This window comes from Dendrobates tinctorius, unplaced genomic scaffold (genome assembly GCF_039654945.1).
Source record: "Dendrobates tinctorius isolate UK_male_01 unplaced genomic scaffold, ASM3965494v1 ptg000011l, whole genome shotgun sequence".
Lineage (NCBI taxonomy): Eukaryota > Metazoa > Chordata > Amphibia > Anura > Dendrobatidae > Dendrobates > Dendrobates tinctorius.
Genome location: NW_027361679.1, coordinates 118,888,537 through 118,908,175, shown reverse-complemented (window position 1 = coordinate 118,908,175; position 19,639 = coordinate 118,888,537). Strand labels below are relative to the sequence as shown.

Genomic DNA, 19,639 nt, shown 5'->3' with positions numbered 1-19,639 from the left:
TGCCATCTCTGACGTTTTTTTCAAGAAGGATAAACTCGGAAGGGCAAGCTTGGAAAAAAAACGTACAAAATGTCAACAGGACCAGGGATTCCCAGCCAGTCTCCCATGCCGGTACTGGCCCGGCCTCCGGCTGCTTAGCGGCTGCGATCTGATGAGGGCATGCATATTCAGCTTAGAAGGGCCATTGACGGAAGTGTGCCATCTCTGACGTTCTTTTCAAGAAGGATAAACTCGGAAGGGCAAGCTTGGAAATAAAACGTACAAAATGTCAACAGGACCAGGGATTCCCAGCCAGTCTCCCATGCCGGTACTGGCCCGGCCTCAAGCTGCTTAGCAGCTGCGATCTGACGAGGGCATGCATATTCAGCTTAGAATGGCCGTTGACGGAAGTGTGCCATCTCTGACGTTTTTTTCAAGAAGGATAAACTCGGAAGGGCAAGCTTGGAAATAAAACGTACAAAATGTTAACAGGACCAGGGATTCCCAGCCAGTCTCCCATGCCGGTACTGGCCCGGCCTCAGGCTGCTTAGCAGCTGCGATCTGACGAGGGCATGCATATTTAGCTTAGAATGGCCATTGACGGAAGTGTGCAATCTCTGACGTTCTTTTCAAGAAGGATAAACTCGGAAGGGCAAGCTTGGAAATAAAACGTACAAAATGTCAACAGGACCAGGGATTCCCAGCCAGTCTCCCATGCCGGTACTGGCCCGGCCTCAAGCTGCTTAGCGGCTGCGATCTGACGAGGGCATGCATATTCAGCTTAGAATGGCCGTTGACGGAAGCGTGCCATCTCTGACGTTCTTTTCAAGAAGGATAAACTCGGAAGGGCAAGCTTGGAAATAAAACGTACAAAATGTCAACAGGACCAGGGATTCCCAGCCAGTCTCCCATGCTGGTACTGGCCCAGCCTCAAGATGCTTAGCGGCTGCGATCTGACGAGGGCATGCATATTCATCTTAGAATGGCCGTTGACGGAAGCGTGCCATCTCTGACGTTCTTTTCAAGAAGGATAAACTCGGAAGGGCAAGCTTGGAAAAAAAATGTACAAAATGTCAACAGGACCAGGGATTCCCAGCCAGTCTCCTATGCCGGTACTGGCCCGGCTTCAAGCTGCTTAGCGGCTGCGATGTGACGAGGGAATGCATATTCAGCTTAGAATGGCCGTTGACGGACGCGTGCCATCTCTGACGTTCTTTTCAAGAAGGATAAACTCGGAAGGGCAAGCTTGGAAAAAAAACGTACAAAATGTCAACAGGACCAGGGATTCCCAGCCAGTCTCCCATGCCGGTACTGGCCCGGCCTCAAGCTGCTTAGTGGCTGCAATCTGACGAGGGCAGGCATATTCAGCTTAGAATGGCCGTTGACAGAAGCGTGCCATCTCTGACGTTTTTTTCAAGAAGGATAAACTCGGAAGGGCAAGCTTGGAAAAAAAACGTACAAAATGTCAACAGGACCAGGGATTCCCAGCCAGTCTCCCATGCCGGTACTGGCCCGGCCTCTGGCTGCTTAGCGGCTGCGATCTGATGAGGGCATGCATATTCAGCTTAGAAGGGCCATTGACGGAAGTGGGCCATCTCTGACGTTCTTTTCAAGAAGGATAAACTCGGAAGGGCAAGCTTGGAAATAAAACGTACAAAATGTCAACAGGACCAGGGATTCCCAGCCAGTCTCCCATGCTGGTACTGGCCCGGCCTCAAGCTGCTGCGATCTGACGAGGGCATGCATATTCAGCTTAGAATGGCCGTTGACGGAAGCGTGCCATCTCTGACGTTCTTTTCAAGAAGGATAAACTCGGAAGGGCAAGCTTGGAAAAAAAACGTACAAAATGTCAACAGGACCAGGGAATCCCAGCCAGTCTCCCATGCCGGCACTGGCCCGGCCTCAAGCTGCTTAGCAGCTGCGATCTGACGAGGGCATGCATATTCAGCTTAGAATGGCCGTTGACGGAAGCGTGCCATCTCTGACGTTTTTTTCAAGAAGGATAAACTCGGAAGGGCAAGCTTGGAAAAAAAACGTACAAAATGTCAACAGGACCAGGGATTCCCAGCCAGTCTCCCATGCCGGTACTGGCCCAGCCTCAAGCTGCTTAGCGGCTGCGATCTGACGAGGGCATGCATATTCAGCTTAGAATGGCCGTTGACGGAAGCGTGCCATCTCTGACGTTTTTTTCAAGAAGGATAAACTCAGAAGGGCAAGCTTGGAAATAAAACGTACAAAATGTCAACAGGACCAGGGATTCCCAGCCAGTCTCCCATGCCGGTACTGGCCCGGCCTCAAGCTGCTGCGATCTGACGAGGGCATGCATATTCAGCTTAGAATGGCCGTTGACGGAAGCGTGCCATCTCTGACGTTCTTTTCAAGAAGGATAAACTCGGAAGGGCAAGCTTGGAAAAAAAACATTCAAAATGTCAACAGGACCAGGGATTCCCAGCCAGTCTCCCATGCCGGTACTGGCCCGGCCTCAAGCTGCTTAGCGGCTGCGATCTGACGAGGGAATGCATATTCAGCTTGGAATGGCCGTTGACAGAAGCGTGCCATCTCTGACGTTCTTTTCAAGAAGGATAAACTCGGAAGGGCAAGCTTGGAAATAAAACGTACAAAATGTCAACAGGACCAGGGATTCCCAGCCAGTCTCCCATGCCAGTACTGGCCCGGCCTCAAGCTGCTTAGCGGCTGCGATCTGACGAGGGCATGCATATTCAGCTTAGAATGGCCGTTGACGGAAGCGTGCCATCTCTGACGTTTTTTTCAAGAAGAATAAACTCGGAAGGGCAAGCTTGGAAAAAAACGTACAAAATGTCAACAGGACCAGGGATTCCCAGCCAGTCTCCCATGCCAGTACTGCCCCGGCCTCAAGCTGCTTAGCGGCTGCGATCTGACGAGGGCAGGCATATTCAGCTTAGAATGGCCGTTGACGGAAGCGTGCCATCTCTGACGTTTTTTTCAAGAAGGATAAACTCGGTAGGGCAAGCTTGGAAAAAAAACGTACAAAATGTCAACAGGACCAGGGATTCCCAGCCAGTCTACCATGCCGGTACTGGCCCGGCCTCAGGCTGCTTAGCAGCTGCGATCTGACGAGGGCATGCATATTTAGCTTAGAATGGCCATTGACGGAAGTGTGCAATCTCTGACGTTCTTTTCAAGAAGGATAAACTCGGAAGGGCAAGCTTGGAAATAAAACGTACAAAATGTCAACAGGACCAGGGATTCCCAGCCAGTCTCCCATGCCGGTACTGGCCCGGCCTCAAGCTGCTGCGATCTGACAAGGGCATGCATATTCAGCTTAGAATGGCCATTGACGGAAGTGTGCCATCTCTGACGTTCTTTTCAAGAAGGATAAACTCGGAAGGGCAAGCTTGGAAAAAAAACGTACAAAATGTCAACACGACCAGGGATTCCCAGCCAGTCTCCCATGCCAGTACTGGCCCAGCCTCAAGCTGCTTAGCGGCTGCAATCTGACAAGGGCATGCATATTCAGCTTAGAATGGCCATTGACGGAAGTGTGCCATCTCTGACGTTCTTTTCAAGAAGGATAAACTCGGAAGGGCAAGCTTGGAAATAAAACGTACAAAATGTCAACAGGACCAGGGATTCCCAGCCAGTCTCCCATGCCGGTACTGGCCCGGCCTCAAGCTGCTTAGCGGCTGCAATCTGACGAGGGCATGCATATTCAGCTTAGAATGGCCGTTGACAGAAGCGTGCCATCTCTGACGTTTTTTTCAAGAAGGATAAACTCGGAAGGGCAAGCTTGGAAATAAAACATACAAAATGTTAACAGGACCAGGGATTCCCAGCCAGTCTCCCATGCCGGTACTGGCCCGGCCTCAAGCTGCTTAGCAGCTGCAATCTGACAAGGGCATGCATATTCAGCTTAGAATGGCCGTTGACAGGAGCGTGCCCTCTCTGACGTTCTTTTCAAGAAGGATAAACTCGGAAGGGCAAGCTTGGAAATAAAACGTACAAAATGTCAACAGGACCAGGGATTCCCAGCCAGTCTCCCATGCCGGTACTGGCCCGGCCTCAAGCTGCTGCGATGTGACGAGGGCATGCATATTCAGCTTAGAATGGCCGTTGACGGAAGCGTGCCATCTCTGACGTTCTTTTCAAGAAGGATAAACTCGGAAGGGCAAGCTTGGAAAAAAAACGTACAAAATGTCAACAGGACCAGGGATTCCCAGCCAGTCTCCCATGCCGGTACTGGCCCGGCCTCAAGCTGCTTAGCGGCTGCGATCTGACGAGGGCATGCATATTCAGCTTAGAATGGCCGTTGACGGAAGCGTGCCATCTCTGACGTTCTTTTCAAGAAGGATAAACTCGGAAGGGCAAGCTTGGAAATAAAACGTACAAAATGTCAACAGGACCAGGGATTCCCAGCCAGTCTCCCATGCTGGTACTGGCCCGGCCTCAAGCTGCTTAGCGGCTGCGATCTGACGAGGGCATGCATATTCATCTTAGAATGGCCGTTGACGGAAGCGTGCCATCTCTGACGTTCTTTTCAAGAAGGATAAACTCGGAAGGGCAAGCTTGGAAAAAAAATGTACAAAATGTCAACAGGACCAGGGATTCCCAGCCAGTCTCCTATGCCGGTACTGGCCCGGCTTCAAGCTGCTTAGCGGCTGCGATGTGACGAGGGAATGCATATTCAGCTTAGAATGGCCGTTGACGGACGCGTGCCATCTCTGACGTTCTTTTCAAGAAGGATAAACTCGGAAGGGCAAGCTTGGAAAAAAAACATACAAAATGTCAACAGGACCAGGGATTCCCAGCCAGTCTCCCATGCCGGTACTGGCCCGGCCTCAAGCTGCTTAGCGGCTGCGATCTGACGAGGGCATGCATATTCAGCTTAGAATGGCCGTTGACGGAAGCGTGCCATCTCTGACGTTCTTTTCAAGAAGGATAAACTCGGAAGGGCAAGCATGGAAATAAAACGTACAAAATGTCAACAGGACCAGGGATTCCCAGCCAGTCTCCCATGCCGGTACTGGCCCGGCCTCAAGCTGCTTAGCGGCTGCGATCTGACGAGGGCATGCATATTCAGCTTAGAATGGCCGTTGACGGAAGCGTGTCATCTCTGACGTTCTTTTCAAGAAGGATAAACTCGGAAGGGCAAGCTTGGAAAAAAAATGTACAAAATGTCAACAGGACCAGGGATTCCCAGCCAGTCTCCTATGCCGGTACTGGCCCGGCCTCAAGCTGCTTAGCGGCTGCGATCTGACAAGGGCATGCATATTCAGCTTAGAATGGCCATTGACGGAAGTGTGCCATCTCTGACGTTCTTTTCAAGAAGGATAAACTCGGAAGGGCAAGCTTGGAAAAAAAACGTACAAAATGTCAACACGACCAGGGATTCCCAGCCAGTCTCCCATGCCAGTACTGGCCCAGCCTCAAGCTGCTTAGCGGCTGCAATCTGACAAGGGCATGCATATTCAGCTTAGAATGGCCATTGACGGAAGTGTGCCATCTCTGACGTTCTTTTCAAGAAGGATAAACTCGGAAGGGCAAGCTTGGAAATAAAACGTACAAAATGTCAACAGGACCAGGGATTCCCAGCCAGTCTCCCATGCCGGTACTGGCCCGGCCTCAAGCTGCTTAGCGGCTGCAATCTGACGAGGGCATGCATATTCAGCTTAGAATGGCCGTTGACAGAAGCGTGCCATCTCTGACGTTTTTTTCAAGAAGGATAAACTCGGAAGGGCAAGCTTGGAAATAAAACATACAAAATGTTAACAGGACCAGGGATTCCCAGCCAGTCTCCCATGCCGGTACTGGCCCGGCCTCAAGCTGCTTAGCAGCTGCAATCTGACAAGGGCATGCATATTCAGCTTAGAATGGCCGTTGACAGGAGCGTGCCCTCTCTGACGTTCTTTTCAAGAAGGATAAACTCGGAAGGGCAAGCTTGGAAATAAAACATACAAAATGTCAACAGGACCAGGGATTCCCAGCCAGTCTCCCATGCCGGTACTGGCCCGGCCTCAAGCTGCTGCGATGTGACGAGGGCATGCATATTCAGCTTAGAATGGCCGTTGACGGAAGCGTGCCATCTCTGACGTTCTTTTCAAGAAGGATAAACTCGGAAGGGCAAGCTTGGAAAAAAAACGTACAAAATGTCAACAGGACCAGGGATTCCCAGCCAGTCTCCCATGCCGGTACTGGCCCGGCCTCAAGCTGCTTAGCGGCTGCGATCTGACGAGGGCATGCATATTCAGCTTAGAATGGCCGTTGACGGAAGCGTGCCATCTCTGACGTTCTTTTCAAGAAGGATAAACTCGGAAGGGCAAGCTTGGAAATAAAACGTACAAAATGTCAACAGGACCAGGGATTCCCAGCCAGTCTCCCATGCTGGTACTGGCCCGGCCTCAAGCTGCTTAGCGGCTGCGATCTGACGAGGGCATGCATATTCATCTTAGAATGGCCGTTGACGGAAGCGTGCCATCTCTGACGTTCTTTTCAAGAAGGATAAACTCGGAAGGGCAAGCTTGGAAAAAAAATGTACAAAATGTCAACAGGACCAGGGATTCCCAGCCAGTCTCCTATGCCGGTACTGGCCCGGCTTCAAGCTGCTTAGCGGCTGCGATGTGACGAGGGAATGCATATTCAGCTTAGAATGGCCGTTGACGGACGCGTGCCATCTCTGACGTTCTTTTCAAGAAGGATAAACTCGGAAGGGCAAGCTTGGAAAAAAAACATACAAAATGTCAACAGGACCAGGGATTCCCAGCCAGTCTCCCATGCCGGTACTGGCCCGGCCTCAAGCTGCTTAGCGGCTGCGATCTGACGAGGGCATGCATATTCAGCTTAGAATGGCCGTTGACGGAAGCGTGCCATCTCTGACGTTCTTTTCAAGAAGGATAAACTCGGAAGGGCAAGCATGGAAATAAAACGTACAAAATGTCAACAGGACCAGGGATTCCCAGCCAGTCTCCCATGCCGGTACTGGCCCGGCCTCAAGCTGCTTAGCGGCTGCGATCTGACGAGGGCATGCATATTCAGCTTAGAATGGCCGTTGACGGAAGCGTGTCATCTCTGACGTTCTTTTCAAGAAGGATAAACTCGGAAGGGCAAGCTTGGAAAAAAAATGTACAAAATGTCAACAGGACCAGGGATTCCCAGCCAGTCTCCTATGCCGGTACTGGCCCGGCCTCAAGCTGCTTAGCGGCTGCGATGTGACGAGGGAATGCATATTCAGCTTAGAATGGCCGTTGACGGACGCGTGCCATCTCTGACGTTCTTTTCAAGAAGGATAAACTCGGAAGGGCAAGCTTGGAAAAAAAACGTACAAAATGTCAACAGGACCAGGGATTCCCAGCCAGTCTCCCATGCCGGTACTGGCCCGGCCTCAAGCTGCTTAGTGGCTGCGATCTGACGAGGGCAGGCATATTCAGCTTAGAATGGCCGTTGACAGAAGCGTGCCATCTCTGACGTTTTTTTCAAGAAGGATAAACTCGGAAGGGCAAGCTTGGAAAAAAAACGTACAAAATGTCAACAGGACCAGGGATTCCCAGCCAGTCTCCCATGCCGGTACTGGCCCGGCCTCCGGCTGCTTAGCGGCTGCGATCTGATGAGGGCATGCATATTCAGCTTAGAAGGGCCATTGACGGAAGAGTGCCATCTCTGACGTTCTTTTCAAGAAGGATAAACTCGGAAGGGCAAGCTTGGAAATAAAACGTACAAAATGTCAACAGGACCAGGGATTCCCAGCCAGTCTCCCATGCCGGTACTGGCCCGGCCTCAAGCTGCTTAGCAGCTGCGATCTGACGAGGGCATGCATATTCAGCTTAGAATGGCCGTTGACGGAAGTGTGCCATCTCTGACGTTTTTTTCAAGAAGGATAAACTCGGAAGGGCAAGCTTGGAAATAAAACGTACAAAATGTTAACAGGACCAGGGATTCCCAGCCAGTCTCCCATGCCGGTACTGGCCCGGCCTCAGGCTGCTTAGCAGCTGCGATCTGACGAGGGCATGCATATTTAGCTTAGAATGGCCATTGACGGAAGTGTGCAATCTCTGACGTTCTTTTCAAGAAGGATAAACTCGGAAGGGCAAGCTTGGAAATAAAACGTACAAAATGTCAACAGGACCAGGGATTCCCAGCCAGTCTCCCATGCCGGTACTGGCCCGGCCTCAAGCTGCTTAGCGGCTGCGATCTGACGAGGGCATGCATATTCAGCTTAGAATGGCCGTTGACGGAAGCGTGCCATCTCTGACGTTCTTTTCAAGAAGGATAAACTCGGAAGGGCAAGCTTGGAAATAAAACGTACAAAATGTCAACAGGACCAGGGATTCCCAGCCAGTCTCCCATGCCGGTACTGGCACGGCCTCAAGCTGCTTAGCGGCTGCAATCTGACGAGGGCATGCATATTCAGCTTAGAATGGCCGTTGACAGAAGCGTGCCATCTCTGACGTTTTTTTCAAGAAGGATAAACTCGGAAGGGCAAGCTTGGAAATAAAACATACAAAATGTTAACAGGACCAGGGATTCCCAGCCAGTCTCCCATGCCGGTACTGGCCCGGCCTCAAGCTGCTTAGCAGCTGCAATCTGACAAGGGCATGCATATTCAGCTTAGAATGGCCGTTGACAGGAGCGTGCCCTCTCTGACGTTCTTTTCAAGAAGGATAAACTCGGAAGGGCAAGCTTGGAAATAAAACATACAAAATGTCAACAGGACCAGGGATTCCCAGCCAGTCTCCCATGCCGGTACTGGCCCGGCCTCAAGCTGCTGCGATGTGACGAGGGCATGCATATTCAGCTTAGAATGGCCGTTGACGGAAGCGTGCCATCTCTGACGTTCTTTTCAAGAAGGATAAACTCGGAAGGGCAAGCTTGGAAAAAAAACGTACAAAATGTCAACAGGACCAGGGATTCCCAGCCAGTCTCCCATGCCGGTACTGGCCCGGCCTCAAGCTGCTTAGCGGCTGCGATCTGACGAGGGCATGCATATTCAGCTTAGAATGGCCGTTGACGGAAGCGTGCCATCTCTGACGTTCTTTTCAAGAAGGATAAACTCGGAAGGGCAAGCTTGGAAATAAAACGTACAAAATGTCAACAGGACCAGGGATTCCCAGCCAGTCTCCCATGCTGGTACTGGCCCAGCCTCAAGCTGCTTAGCGGCTGCGATCTGACGAGGGCATGCATATTCATCTTAGAATGGCCGTTGACGGAAGCGTGCCATCTCTGACGTTCTTTTCAAGAAGGATAAACTCGGAAGGGCAAGCTTGGAAAAAAAATGTACAAAATGTCAACAGGACCAGGGATTCCCAGCCAGTCTCCTATGCCGGTACTGGCCCGGCTTCAAGCTGCTTAGCGGCTGCGATGTGACGAGGGAATGCATATTCAGCTTAGAATGGCCGTTGACGGACGCGTGCCATCTCTGACGTTCTTTTCAAGAAGGATAAACTCGGAAGGGCAAGCTTGGAAAAAAAACATACAAAATGTCAACAGGACCAGGGATTCCCAGCCAGTCTCCCATGCCGGTACTGGCCCGGCCTCAAGCTGCTTAGCGGCTGCGATCTGACGAGGGCATGCATATTCAGCTTAGAATGGCCGTTGACGGAAGCGTGCCATCTCTGACGTTCTTTTCAAGAAGGATAAACTCGGAAGGGCAAGCATGGAAATAAAACGTACAAAATGTCAACAGGACCAGGGATTCCCAGCCAGTCTCCCATGCCGGTACTGGCCCGGCCTCAAGCTGCTTAGCGGCTGCGATCTGACGAGGGCATGCATATTCAGCTTAGAATGGCCGTTGACGGAAGCGTGTCATCTCTGACGTTCTTTTCAAGAAGGATAAACTCGGAAGGGCAAGCTTGGAAAAAAAATGTACAAAATGTCAACAGGACCAGGGATTCCCAGCCAGTCTCCTATGCCGGTACTGGCCCGGCCTCAAGCTGCTTAGCGGCTGCGATCTGACAAGGGCATGCATATTCAGCTTAGAATGGCCATTGACGGAAGTGTGCCATCTCTGACGTTCTTTTCAAGAAGGATAAACTCGGAAGGGCAAGCTTGGAAAAAAAACGTACAAAATGTCAACACGACCAGGGATTCCCAGCCAGTCTCCCATGCCAGTACTGGCCCAGCCTCAAGCTGCTTAGCGGCTGCAATCTGACAAGGGCATGCATATTCAGCTTAGAATGGCCATTGACGGAAGTGTGCCATCTCTGACGTTCTTTTCAAGAAGGATAAACTCGGAAGGGCAAGCTTGGAAATAAAACGTACAAAATGTCAACAGGACCAGGGATTCCCAGCCAGTCTCCCATGCCGGTACTGGCCCGGCCTCAAGCTGCTTAGCGGCTGCAATCTGACGAGGGCATGCATATTCAGCTTAGAATGGCCGTTGACAGAAGCGTGCCATCTCTGACGTTTTTTTCAAGAAGGATAAACTCGGAAGGGCAAGCTTGGAAATAAAACATACAAAATGTTAACAGGACCAGGGATTCCCAGCCAGTCTCCCATGCCGGTACTGGCCCGGCCTCAAGCTGCTTAGCAGCTGCAATCTGACAAGGGCATGCATATTCAGCTTAGAATGGCCGTTGACAGGAGCGTGCCCTCTCTGACGTTCTTTTCAAGAAGGATAAACTCGGAAGGGCAAGCTTGGAAATAAAACATACAAAATGTCAACAGGACCAGGGATTCCCAGCCAGTCTCCCATGCCGGTACTGGCCCGGCCTCAAGCTGCTGCGATGTGACGAGGGCATGCATATTCAGCTTAGAATGGCCGTTGACGGAAGCGTGCCATCTCTGACGTTCTTTTCAAGAAGGATAAACTCGGAAGGGCAAGCTTGGAAAAAAAACGTACAAAATGTCAACAGGACCAGGGATTCCCAGCCAGTCTCCCATGCCGGTACTGGCCCGGCCTCAAGCTGCTTAGCGGCTGCGATCTGACGAGGGCATGCATATTCAGCTTAGAATGGCCGTTGACGGAAGCGTGCCATCTCTGACGTTCTTTTCAAGAAGGATAAACTCGGAAGGGCAAGCTTGGAAATAAAACGTACAAAATGTCAACAGGACCAGGGATTCCCAGCCAGTCTCCCATGCTGGTACTGGCCCGGCCTCAAGCTGCTTAGCGGCTGCGATCTGACGAGGGCATGCATATTCATCTTAGAATGGCCGTTGACGGAAGCGTGCCATCTCTGACGTTCTTTTCAAGAAGGATAAACTCGGAAGGGCAAGCTTGGAAAAAAAATGTACAAAATGTCAACAGGACCAGGGATTCCCAGCCAGTCTCCTATGCCGGTACTGGCCCGGCTTCAAGCTGCTTAGCGGCTGCGATGTGACGAGGGAATGCATATTCAGCTTAGAATGGCCGTTGACGGACGCGTGCCATCTCTGACGTTCTTTTCAAGAAGGATAAACTCGGAAGGGCAAGCTTGGAAAAAAAACATACAAAATGTCAACAGGACCAGGGATTCCCAGCCAGTCTCCCATGCCGGTACTGGCCCGGCCTCAAGCTGCTTAGCGGCTGCGATCTGACGAGGGCATGCATATTCAGCTTAGAATGGCCGTTGACGGAAGCGTGCCATCTCTGACGTTCTTTTCAAGAAGGATAAACTCGGAAGGGCAAGCATGGAAATAAAACGTACAAAATGTCAACAGGACCAGGGATTCCCAGCCAGTCTCCCATGCCGGTACTGGCCCGGCCTCAAGCTGCTTAGCGGCTGCGATCTGACGAGGGCATGCATATTCAGCTTAGAATGGCCGTTGACGGAAGCGTGTCATCTCTGACGTTCTTTTCAAGAAGGATAAACTCGGAAGGGCAAGCTTGGAAAAAAAATGTACAAAATGTCAACAGGACCAGGGATTCCCAGCCAGTCTCCTATGCCGGTACTGGCCCGGCCTCAAGCTGCTTAGCGGCTGCGATGTGACGAGGGAATGCATATTCAGCTTAGAATGGCCGTTGACGGACGCGTGCCATCTCTGACGTTCTTTTCAAGAAGGATAAACTCGGAAGGGCAAGCTTGGAAAAAAAACGTACAAAATGTCAACAGGACCAGGGATTCCCAGCCAGTCTCCCATGCCGGTACTGGCCCGGCCTCAAGCTGCTTAGTGGCTGCGATCTGACGAGGGCAGGCATATTCAGCTTAGAATGGCCGTTGACAGAAGCGTGCCATCTCTGACGTTTTTTTCAAGAAGGATAAACTCGGAAGGGCAAGCTTGGAAAAAAAACGTACAAAATGTCAACAGGACCAGGGATTCCCAGCCAGTCTCCCATGCCGGTACTGGCCCGGCCTCCGGCTGCTTAGCGGCTGCGATCTGATGAGGGCATGCATATTCAGCTTAGAAGGGCCATTGACAGAAGTGTGCCATCTCTGACGTTCTTTTCAAGAAGGATAAACTCGGAAGGGCAAGCTTGGAAATAAAACGTACAAAATGTCAACAGGACCAGGGATTCCCAGCCAGTCTCCCATGCCGGTACTGGCCCGGCCTCAAGCTGCTTAGCAGCTGCGATCTGACGAGGGCATGCATATTCAGCTTAGAATGGCCGTTGACGGAAGTGTGCCATCTCTGACGTTTTTTTCAAGAAGGATAAACTCGGAAGGGCAAGCTTGGAAATAAAACGTACAAAATGTTAACAGGACCAGGGATTCCCAGCCAGTCTCCCATGCCGGTACTGGCCCGGCCTCAGGCTGCTTAGCAGCTGCGATCTGACGAGGGCATGCATATTTAGCTTAGAATGGCCATTGACGGAAGTGTGCAATCTCTGACGTTCTTTTCAAGAAGGATAAACTCGGAAGGGCAAGCTTGGAAATAAAACGTACAAAATGTCAACAGGACCAGGGATTCCCAGCCAGTCTCCCATGCCGGTACTGGCCCGGCCTCAAGCTGCTTAGCGGCTGCGATCTGACGAGGGAATGCATATTCAGCTTAGAATGGCCGTTGACGGAAGCGTGCCATCTCTGACGTTCTTTTCAAGAAGGATAAACTCGGAAGGGCAAGCTTGGAAATAAAACGTACAAAATGTCAACAGGACCAGGGATTCCCAGCCAGTCTCCCATGCCGGTACTGGCCCGGCCTCAAGCTGCTTAGCGGCTGCAATCTGACGAGGGCATGCATATTCAGCTTAGAATGGCCGTTGACAGAAGCGTGCCATCTCTGACGTTTTTTTCAAGAAGGATAAACTCGGAAGGGCAAGCTTGGAAATAAAACATACAAAATGTTAACAGGACCAGGGATTCCCAGCCAGTCTCCCATGCCGGTACTGGCCCGGCCTCAAGCTGCTTAGCAGCTGCAATCTGACAAGGGCATGCATATTCAGCTTAGAATGGCCGTTGACAGGAGCGTGCCCTCTCTGACGTTCTTTTCAAGAAGGATAAACTCGGAAGGGCAAGCTTGGAAATAAAACATACAAAATGTCAACAGGACCAGGGATTCCCAGCCAGTCTCCCATGCCGGTACTGGCCCGGCCTCAAGCTGCTGCGATGTGACGAGGGCATGCATATTCAGCTTAGAATGGCCGTTGACGGAAGCGTGCCATCTCTGACGTTCTTTTCAAGAAGGATAAACTCGGAAGGGCAAGCTTGGAAAAAAAACGTACAAAATGTCAACAGGACCAGGGATTCCCAGCCAGTCTCCCATGCCGGTACTGGCCCGGCCTCAAGCTGCTTAGCGGCTGCGATCTGACGAGGGCATGCATATTCAGCTTAGAATGGCCGTTGACGGAAGCGTGCCATCTCTGACGTTCTTTTCAAGAAGGATAAACTCGGAAGGGCAAGCTTGGAAATAAAACGTACAAAATGTCAACAGGACCAGGGATTCCCAGCCAGTCTCCCATGCTGGTACTGGCCCAGCCTCAAGCTGCTTAGCGGCTGCGATCTGACGAGGGCATGCATATTCATCTTAGAATGGCCGTTGACGGAAGCGTGCCATCTCTGACGTTCTTTTCAAGAAGGATAAACTCGGAAGGGCAAGCTTGGAAAAAAAATGTACAAAATGTCAACAGGACCAGGGATTCCCAGCCAGTCTCCTATGCCGGTACTGGCCCGGCTTCAAGCTGCTTAGCGGCTGCGATGTGACGAGGGAATGCATATTCAGCTTAGAATGGCCGTTGACGGACGCGTGCCATCTCTGACGTTCTTTTCAAGAAGGATAAACTCGGAAGGGCAAGCTTGGAAAAAAAACGTACAAAATGTCAACAGGACCAGGGATTCCCAGCCAGTCTCCCATGCCGGTACTGGCCCGGCCTCAAGCTGCTTAGTGGCTGCGATCTGACGAGGGCAGGCATATTCAGCTTAGAATGGCCGTTGACAGAAGCGTGCCATCTCTGACGTTTTTTTCAAGAAGGATAAACTCGGAAGGGCAAGCTTGGAAAAAAAACGTACAAAATGTCAACAGGACCAGGGATTCCCAGCCAGTCTCCCATGCCGGTACTGGCCCGGCCTCTGGCTGCTTAGCGGCTGCGATCTGATGAGGGCATGCATATTCAGCTTAGAAGGGCCATTGACGGAAGTGTGCCATCTCTGACGTTCTTTTCAAGAAGGATAAACTCGGAAGGGCAAGCTTGGAAATAAAACGTACAAAATGTCAACAGGACCAGGGATTCCCAGCCAGTCTCCCATGCTGGTACTGGCCCGGCCTCAAGCTGCTGCGATCTGACGAGGGCATGCATATTCAGCTTAGAATGGCCGTTGACGGAAGCGTGCCATCTCTGACGTTCTTTTCAAGAAGGATAAACTCGGAAGGGCAAGCTTGGAAAAAAAACGTACAAAATGTCAACAGGACCAGGGAATCCCAGCCAGTCTCCCATGCCGGCACTGGCCCGGCCTCAAGCTGCTTAGCAGCTGCGATCTGACGAGGGCATGCATATTCAGCTTAGAATGGCCGTTGACGGAAGCGTGCCATCTCTGACGTTTTTTTCAAGAAGGATAAACTCGGAAGGGCAAGCTTGGAAAAAAAACGTACAAAATGTCAACAGGACCAGGGATTCCCAGCCAGTCTCCCATGCCGGTACTGGCCCAGCCTCAAGCTGCTTAGCGGCTGCGATCTGACGAGGGCATGCATATTCAGCTTAGAATGGCCGTTGACGGAAGCGTGCCATCTCTGACGTTTTTTTCAAGAAGGATAAACTCGGAAGGGCAAGCTTGGAAATAAAACGTACAAAATGTCAACAGGACCAGGGATTCCCAGCCAGTCTCCCATGCCGGTACTGGCCCGGCCTCAAGCTGCTGTGATCTGATGAGGGCATGCATATTCAGCTTAGAATGGCCGTTGACGGAAGCGTGCCATCTCTGACGTTCTTTTCAAGAAGGATAAACTCGGAAGGGCAAGCTTGGAAAAAAAACATTCAAAATGTCAACAGGACCAGGGATTCCCAGCCAGTCTCCCATGCCGGTACTGGCCCGGCCTCAAGCTGCTTAGCGGCTGCGATCTGACGAGGGAATGCATATTCAGCTTAGAATGGCCGTTGACAGAAGCGTGCCATCTCTGACGTTCTTTTCAAGAAGGATAAACTCGGAAGGGCAAGCTTGGAAATAAAACGTACAAAATGTCAACAGGACCAGGGATTCCCAGCCAGTCTCCCATGCCGGTACTGGCCCGGCCTCAAGCTGCTTAGCGGCTGCGATCTGACGAGGGCATGCATATTCAGCTTAGAATGGCCGTTGACGGAAGTGTGCCATCTCTGACGTTTTTTTCAAGAAGAATAAACTCGGAAGGGCAAGCTTGGAAAAAAACGTACAAAATGTCAACAGGACCAGGGATTCCCAGCCAGTCTCCCATGCCAGTACTGCCCCGGCCTCAAGCTGCTTAGCGGCTGCGATCTGACGAGGGCAGGCATATTCAGCTTAGAATGGCCGTTGACGGAAGCGTGCCATCTCTGACGTTTTTTTCAAGAAGGATAAACTCGGTAGGGCAAGCTTGGAAAAAAAACGTACAAAATGTCAACAGGACCAGGGATTCCCAGCCAGTCTTCCATGCCGGTACTGGCCCGGCCTCAGGCTGCTTAGCAGCTGCGATCTGACGAGGGCATGCATATTTAGCTTAGAATGGCCATTGACGGAAGTGTGCAATCTCTGACGTTCTTTTCAAGAAGGATAAACTCGGAAGGGCAAGCTTGGAAATAAAACGTACAAAATGTCAACAGGACCAGGGATTCCCAGCCAGTCTCCCATGCCGGTACTGGCCCGGCCTCAAGCTGCTGCGATCTGACAAGGGCATGCATATTCAGCTTAGAATGGCCATTGACGGAAGTGTGCCATCTCTGACGTTCTTTTCAAGAAGGATAAACTCGGAAGGGCAAGCTTGGAAAAAAAACGTACAAAATGTCAACACGACCAGGGATTCCCAGCCAGTCTCCCATGCCAGTACTGGCCCAGCCTCAAGCTGCTTAGCGGCTGCAATCTGACAAGGGCATGCATATTCAGCTTAGAATGGCCATTGACGGAAGTGTGCCATCTCTGACGTTCTTTTCAAGAAGGATAAACTCGGAAGGGCAAGCTTGGAAATAAAACGTACAAAATGTCAACAGGACCAGGGATTCCCAGCCAGTCTCCCATGCCGGTACTGGCCCGGCCTCAAGCTGCTTAGCGGCTGCAATCTGACGAGGGCATGCATATTCAGCTTAGAATGGCCGTTGACAGAAGCGTGCCATCTCTGACGTTTTTTTCAAGAAGGATAAACTCGGAAGGGCAAGCTTGGAAATAAAACATACAAAATGTTAACAGGACCAGGGATTCCCAGCCAGTCTCCCATGCCGGTACTGGCCCGGCCTCAAGCTGCTTAGCAGCTGCAATCTGACAAGGGCATGCATATTCAGCTTAGAATGGCCGTTGACAGGAGCGTGCCCTCTCTGACGTTCTTTTCAAGAAGGATAAACTCGGAAGGGCAAGCTTGGAAATAAAACGTACAAAATGTCAACAGGACCAGGGATTCCCAGCCAGTCTCCCATGCCGGTACTGGCCCGGCCTCAAGCTGCTGCGATGTGACGAGGGCATGCATATTCAGCTTAGAATGGCCGTTGACGGAAGCGTGCCATCTCTGACGTTCTTTTCAAGAAGGATAAACTCGGAAGGGCAAGCTTGGAAAAAAAACGTACAAAATGTCAACAGGACCAGGGATTCCCAGCCAGTCTCCCATGCCGGTACTGGCCCGGCCTCAAGCTGCTTAGCGGCTGCGATCTGACGAGGGAATGCATATTCAGCTTAGAATGGCCGTTGACGGAAGCGTGCCATCTCTGACGTTCTTTTCAAGAAGGATAAACTCGGAAGGGCAAGCTTGGAAATAAAACGTACAAAATGTCAACAGGACCAGGGATTCCCAGCCAGTCTCCCATGCCGGTACTGGCCCGGCCTCAAGCTGCTTAGCGGCTGCGATCTGACGAGGGCATGCATATTCATCTTAGAATGGCCGTTGACGGAAGCGTGCCATCTCTGACGTTCTTTTCAAGAAGGATAAACTCGGAAGGGCAAGCTTGGAAAAAAAATGTACAAAATGTCAACAGGACCAGGGATTCCCAGCCAGTCTCCTATGCCGGTACTGGCCCGGCTTCAAGCTGCTTAGCGGCTGCGATGTGACGAGGGAATGCATATTCAGCTTAGAATGGCCGTTGACGGACGCGTGCCATCTCTGACGTTCTTTTCAAGAAGGATAAACTCGGAAGGGCAAGCTTGGAAAAAAAACATACAAAATGTCAACAGGACCAGGGATTCCCAGCCAGTCTCCCATGCCGGTACTGGCCCGGCCTCAAGCTGCTTAGCGGCTGCGATCTGACGAGGGCATGCATATTCAGCTTAGAATGGCCGTTGACGGAAGCGTGCCATCTCTGACGTTCTTTTCAAGAAGGATAAACTCGGAAGGGCAAGCTTGGAAATAAAACGTACAAAATGTCAACAGGACCAGGGATTCCCAGCCAGTCTCCCATGCCGGTACTGGCCCGGCCTCAAGCTGCTTAGCGGCTGCGATCTGACGAGGGCATGCATATTCAGCTTAGAATGGCCGTTGACAGAAGCGTGTCATCTCTGACGTTCTTTTCAAGAAGGATAAACTCGGAAGGGCAAGCTTGGAAAAAAAATGTACAAAATGTCAACAGGACCAGGGATTCCCAGCCAGTCTCCTATGCCGGTACTGGCCCGGCCTCAAGCTGCTTAGCGGCTGCGATGTGACGAGGGAATGCATATTCAGCTTAGAATGGCCGTTGACGGACGCGTGCCATCTCTGACGTTCTTTTCAAGAAGGATAAACTCGGAAGGGCAAGCTTGGAAATAAAACGTACAAAATGTCAACAGGACCAGGGATTCCCAGCCAGTCTCCCATGCCGGTACTGGCCCGGCCTCAAGCTGCTTAGCGGCTGCGATCTGACGAGGGCATGCATATTCAGCTTAGAATGGCCGTTGACGGAAGCGTGTCATCTCTGACGTTCTTTTCAAGAAGGATAAACTCGGAAGGGCAAGCTTGGAAATAAAACGTACAAAATGTCAACAGGACCAGGGATTCCCAGCCAGTCTCCCATGCCGGTACTGGCCCGGCCTCAAGCTGCTTAGCGGCTGCGATCTGACGAGGGCATGCATATTCAGCTTAGAATGGCCATTGACGGAAGCGTGTCATCTCTGACGTTCTTTTCAAGAAGGATAAACTCGGAAGGGCAAGCTTGGAAAAAAAATGTACAAAATGTCAACAGGACCAGGGATTCCCAGCCAGTCTCCCATGCCGGTACTGGCCCGGCCTCAAGCTGCTTAGTGGCTGCAATCTGATGAGGGCATGCATATTCAGCTTAGAAGGGCCATTGACGGAAGTGTGCCATCTCTGACGTTCTTTTCAAGAAGGATAAACTCGGAAGGGCAAGCTTGGAAAAAAAACGTACAAAATGTCAACAGGACCAGGGATTCCCAGCCAGTCTCCCATGCCGGTACTGGCCCGGCCTCAAGCTGCTTAGCGGCTGCGATCTGACGAGGGCATGCATATTCAGCTTAGAATGACCGTTGACGGAAGCGTGTCATCTCTGACGTTCTTTTCAAGAAGGATAAACTCGGAAGGGCAAGCTTGGAAAAAAAATGTACAAAATGTCAACAGGACCAGGGATTCCCAGCCAGTCTCCTATGCCGGTACTGGCCCGGCCTCAAGCTGCTTAGCGGCTGCGATGTGACGAGGGAATGCATATTCAGCTTAGAATGGCCGTTGACGGACGCGTGCCATCTCTGACGTTCTTTTCAAGAAGGATAAACTCGGAAGGGCAAGCTTGGAAAAAAAACGTACAAAATGTCAACAGGACCAGGGATTCCCAGCCAGTCTCCCATGTCGGTACTGGCCCGGCCTCAAGCTGCTTAGTGGCTGCGATCTGACGAGGGCAGGCATATTCAGCTTAGAATGGCCGTTGACAGAAGCGTGCCATCTCTGACGTTTTTTTCAAGAAGGATAAACTCGGAAGGGCAAGCTTGGAAAAAAAACGTACAAAATGTCAACAGGACCAGGGATTCCCAGCCAGTCTCCCATGCCGGTACTGGCCCGGCCTCCGGCTGCTTAGCGGCTGCGATCTGATGAGGGCATGCATATTCAGCTTAGAAGGGCCATTGACGGAAGTGTGCCATCTCTGACGTTCTTTTCAAGAAGGATAAACTCGGAAGGGCAAGCTTGGAAATAAAACGTACAAAATGTCAACAGGACCAGGGATTCCCAGCCAGTCTCCCATGCCGGTACTGGCCCGGCCTCAAGCTGCTTA

The 19,639-nt window shown here is 51.3% G+C and overlaps 31 pseudogenes; all 31 read right to left on the bottom strand.

The window, feature by feature from the left end:
- Positions 1-266: 266 nt before the first annotated feature.
- Positions 267-385, bottom strand: LOC141055699 (5S ribosomal RNA; annotated as a pseudogene).
- A 273-nt stretch (positions 386-658) lies between these two features.
- On the bottom strand, positions 659-777 carry LOC141052621 (5S ribosomal RNA; annotated as a pseudogene).
- Positions 778-1,246: 469 nt separating this feature from the next.
- LOC141059139 (5S ribosomal RNA) lies at positions 1,247-1,365 on the bottom strand (annotated as a pseudogene).
- A 1,237-nt stretch (positions 1,366-2,602) lies between these two features.
- LOC141059253 (5S ribosomal RNA) lies at positions 2,603-2,721 on the bottom strand (annotated as a pseudogene).
- A 76-nt stretch (positions 2,722-2,797) lies between these two features.
- LOC141057270 (5S ribosomal RNA) lies at positions 2,798-2,916 on the bottom strand (annotated as a pseudogene).
- Positions 2,917-4,153: 1,237 nt separating this feature from the next.
- LOC141052610 (5S ribosomal RNA) lies at positions 4,154-4,272 on the bottom strand (annotated as a pseudogene).
- A 469-nt stretch (positions 4,273-4,741) lies between these two features.
- Positions 4,742-4,860, bottom strand: LOC141052607 (5S ribosomal RNA; annotated as a pseudogene).
- A 77-nt stretch (positions 4,861-4,937) lies between these two features.
- LOC141052601 (5S ribosomal RNA) lies at positions 4,938-5,056 on the bottom strand (annotated as a pseudogene).
- A 1,049-nt stretch (positions 5,057-6,105) lies between these two features.
- Positions 6,106-6,224, bottom strand: LOC141052593 (5S ribosomal RNA; annotated as a pseudogene).
- A 469-nt stretch (positions 6,225-6,693) lies between these two features.
- On the bottom strand, positions 6,694-6,812 carry LOC141052585 (5S ribosomal RNA; annotated as a pseudogene).
- A 77-nt stretch (positions 6,813-6,889) lies between these two features.
- LOC141052580 (5S ribosomal RNA) lies at positions 6,890-7,008 on the bottom strand (annotated as a pseudogene).
- A 273-nt stretch (positions 7,009-7,281) lies between these two features.
- LOC141056972 (5S ribosomal RNA) lies at positions 7,282-7,400 on the bottom strand (annotated as a pseudogene).
- Positions 7,401-7,673: 273 nt separating this feature from the next.
- LOC141055694 (5S ribosomal RNA) lies at positions 7,674-7,792 on the bottom strand (annotated as a pseudogene).
- Positions 7,793-8,065: 273 nt separating this feature from the next.
- On the bottom strand, positions 8,066-8,184 carry LOC141052571 (5S ribosomal RNA; annotated as a pseudogene).
- Positions 8,185-8,841: 657 nt separating this feature from the next.
- LOC141052562 (5S ribosomal RNA) lies at positions 8,842-8,960 on the bottom strand (annotated as a pseudogene).
- Positions 8,961-9,429: 469 nt separating this feature from the next.
- LOC141052557 (5S ribosomal RNA) lies at positions 9,430-9,548 on the bottom strand (annotated as a pseudogene).
- A 77-nt stretch (positions 9,549-9,625) lies between these two features.
- Positions 9,626-9,744, bottom strand: LOC141052552 (5S ribosomal RNA; annotated as a pseudogene).
- Positions 9,745-10,793: 1,049 nt separating this feature from the next.
- LOC141052542 (5S ribosomal RNA) lies at positions 10,794-10,912 on the bottom strand (annotated as a pseudogene).
- Positions 10,913-11,381: 469 nt separating this feature from the next.
- LOC141052538 (5S ribosomal RNA) lies at positions 11,382-11,500 on the bottom strand (annotated as a pseudogene).
- A 77-nt stretch (positions 11,501-11,577) lies between these two features.
- On the bottom strand, positions 11,578-11,696 carry LOC141052532 (5S ribosomal RNA; annotated as a pseudogene).
- Positions 11,697-11,969: 273 nt separating this feature from the next.
- On the bottom strand, positions 11,970-12,088 carry LOC141056970 (5S ribosomal RNA; annotated as a pseudogene).
- Positions 12,089-12,361: 273 nt separating this feature from the next.
- On the bottom strand, positions 12,362-12,480 carry LOC141055688 (5S ribosomal RNA; annotated as a pseudogene).
- Positions 12,481-13,529: 1,049 nt separating this feature from the next.
- Positions 13,530-13,648, bottom strand: LOC141052525 (5S ribosomal RNA; annotated as a pseudogene).
- Positions 13,649-14,117: 469 nt separating this feature from the next.
- Positions 14,118-14,236, bottom strand: LOC141056968 (5S ribosomal RNA; annotated as a pseudogene).
- Positions 14,237-15,473: 1,237 nt separating this feature from the next.
- Positions 15,474-15,592, bottom strand: LOC141052520 (5S ribosomal RNA; annotated as a pseudogene).
- A 76-nt stretch (positions 15,593-15,668) lies between these two features.
- LOC141057197 (5S ribosomal RNA) lies at positions 15,669-15,787 on the bottom strand (annotated as a pseudogene).
- A 1,825-nt stretch (positions 15,788-17,612) lies between these two features.
- Positions 17,613-17,731, bottom strand: LOC141052514 (5S ribosomal RNA; annotated as a pseudogene).
- Positions 17,732-17,808: 77 nt separating this feature from the next.
- LOC141052508 (5S ribosomal RNA) lies at positions 17,809-17,927 on the bottom strand (annotated as a pseudogene).
- A 273-nt stretch (positions 17,928-18,200) lies between these two features.
- LOC141052504 (5S ribosomal RNA) lies at positions 18,201-18,319 on the bottom strand (annotated as a pseudogene).
- A 469-nt stretch (positions 18,320-18,788) lies between these two features.
- On the bottom strand, positions 18,789-18,907 carry LOC141051317 (5S ribosomal RNA; annotated as a pseudogene).
- A 273-nt stretch (positions 18,908-19,180) lies between these two features.
- LOC141058399 (5S ribosomal RNA) lies at positions 19,181-19,299 on the bottom strand (annotated as a pseudogene).
- Positions 19,300-19,639: the final 340 nt, after the last annotated feature.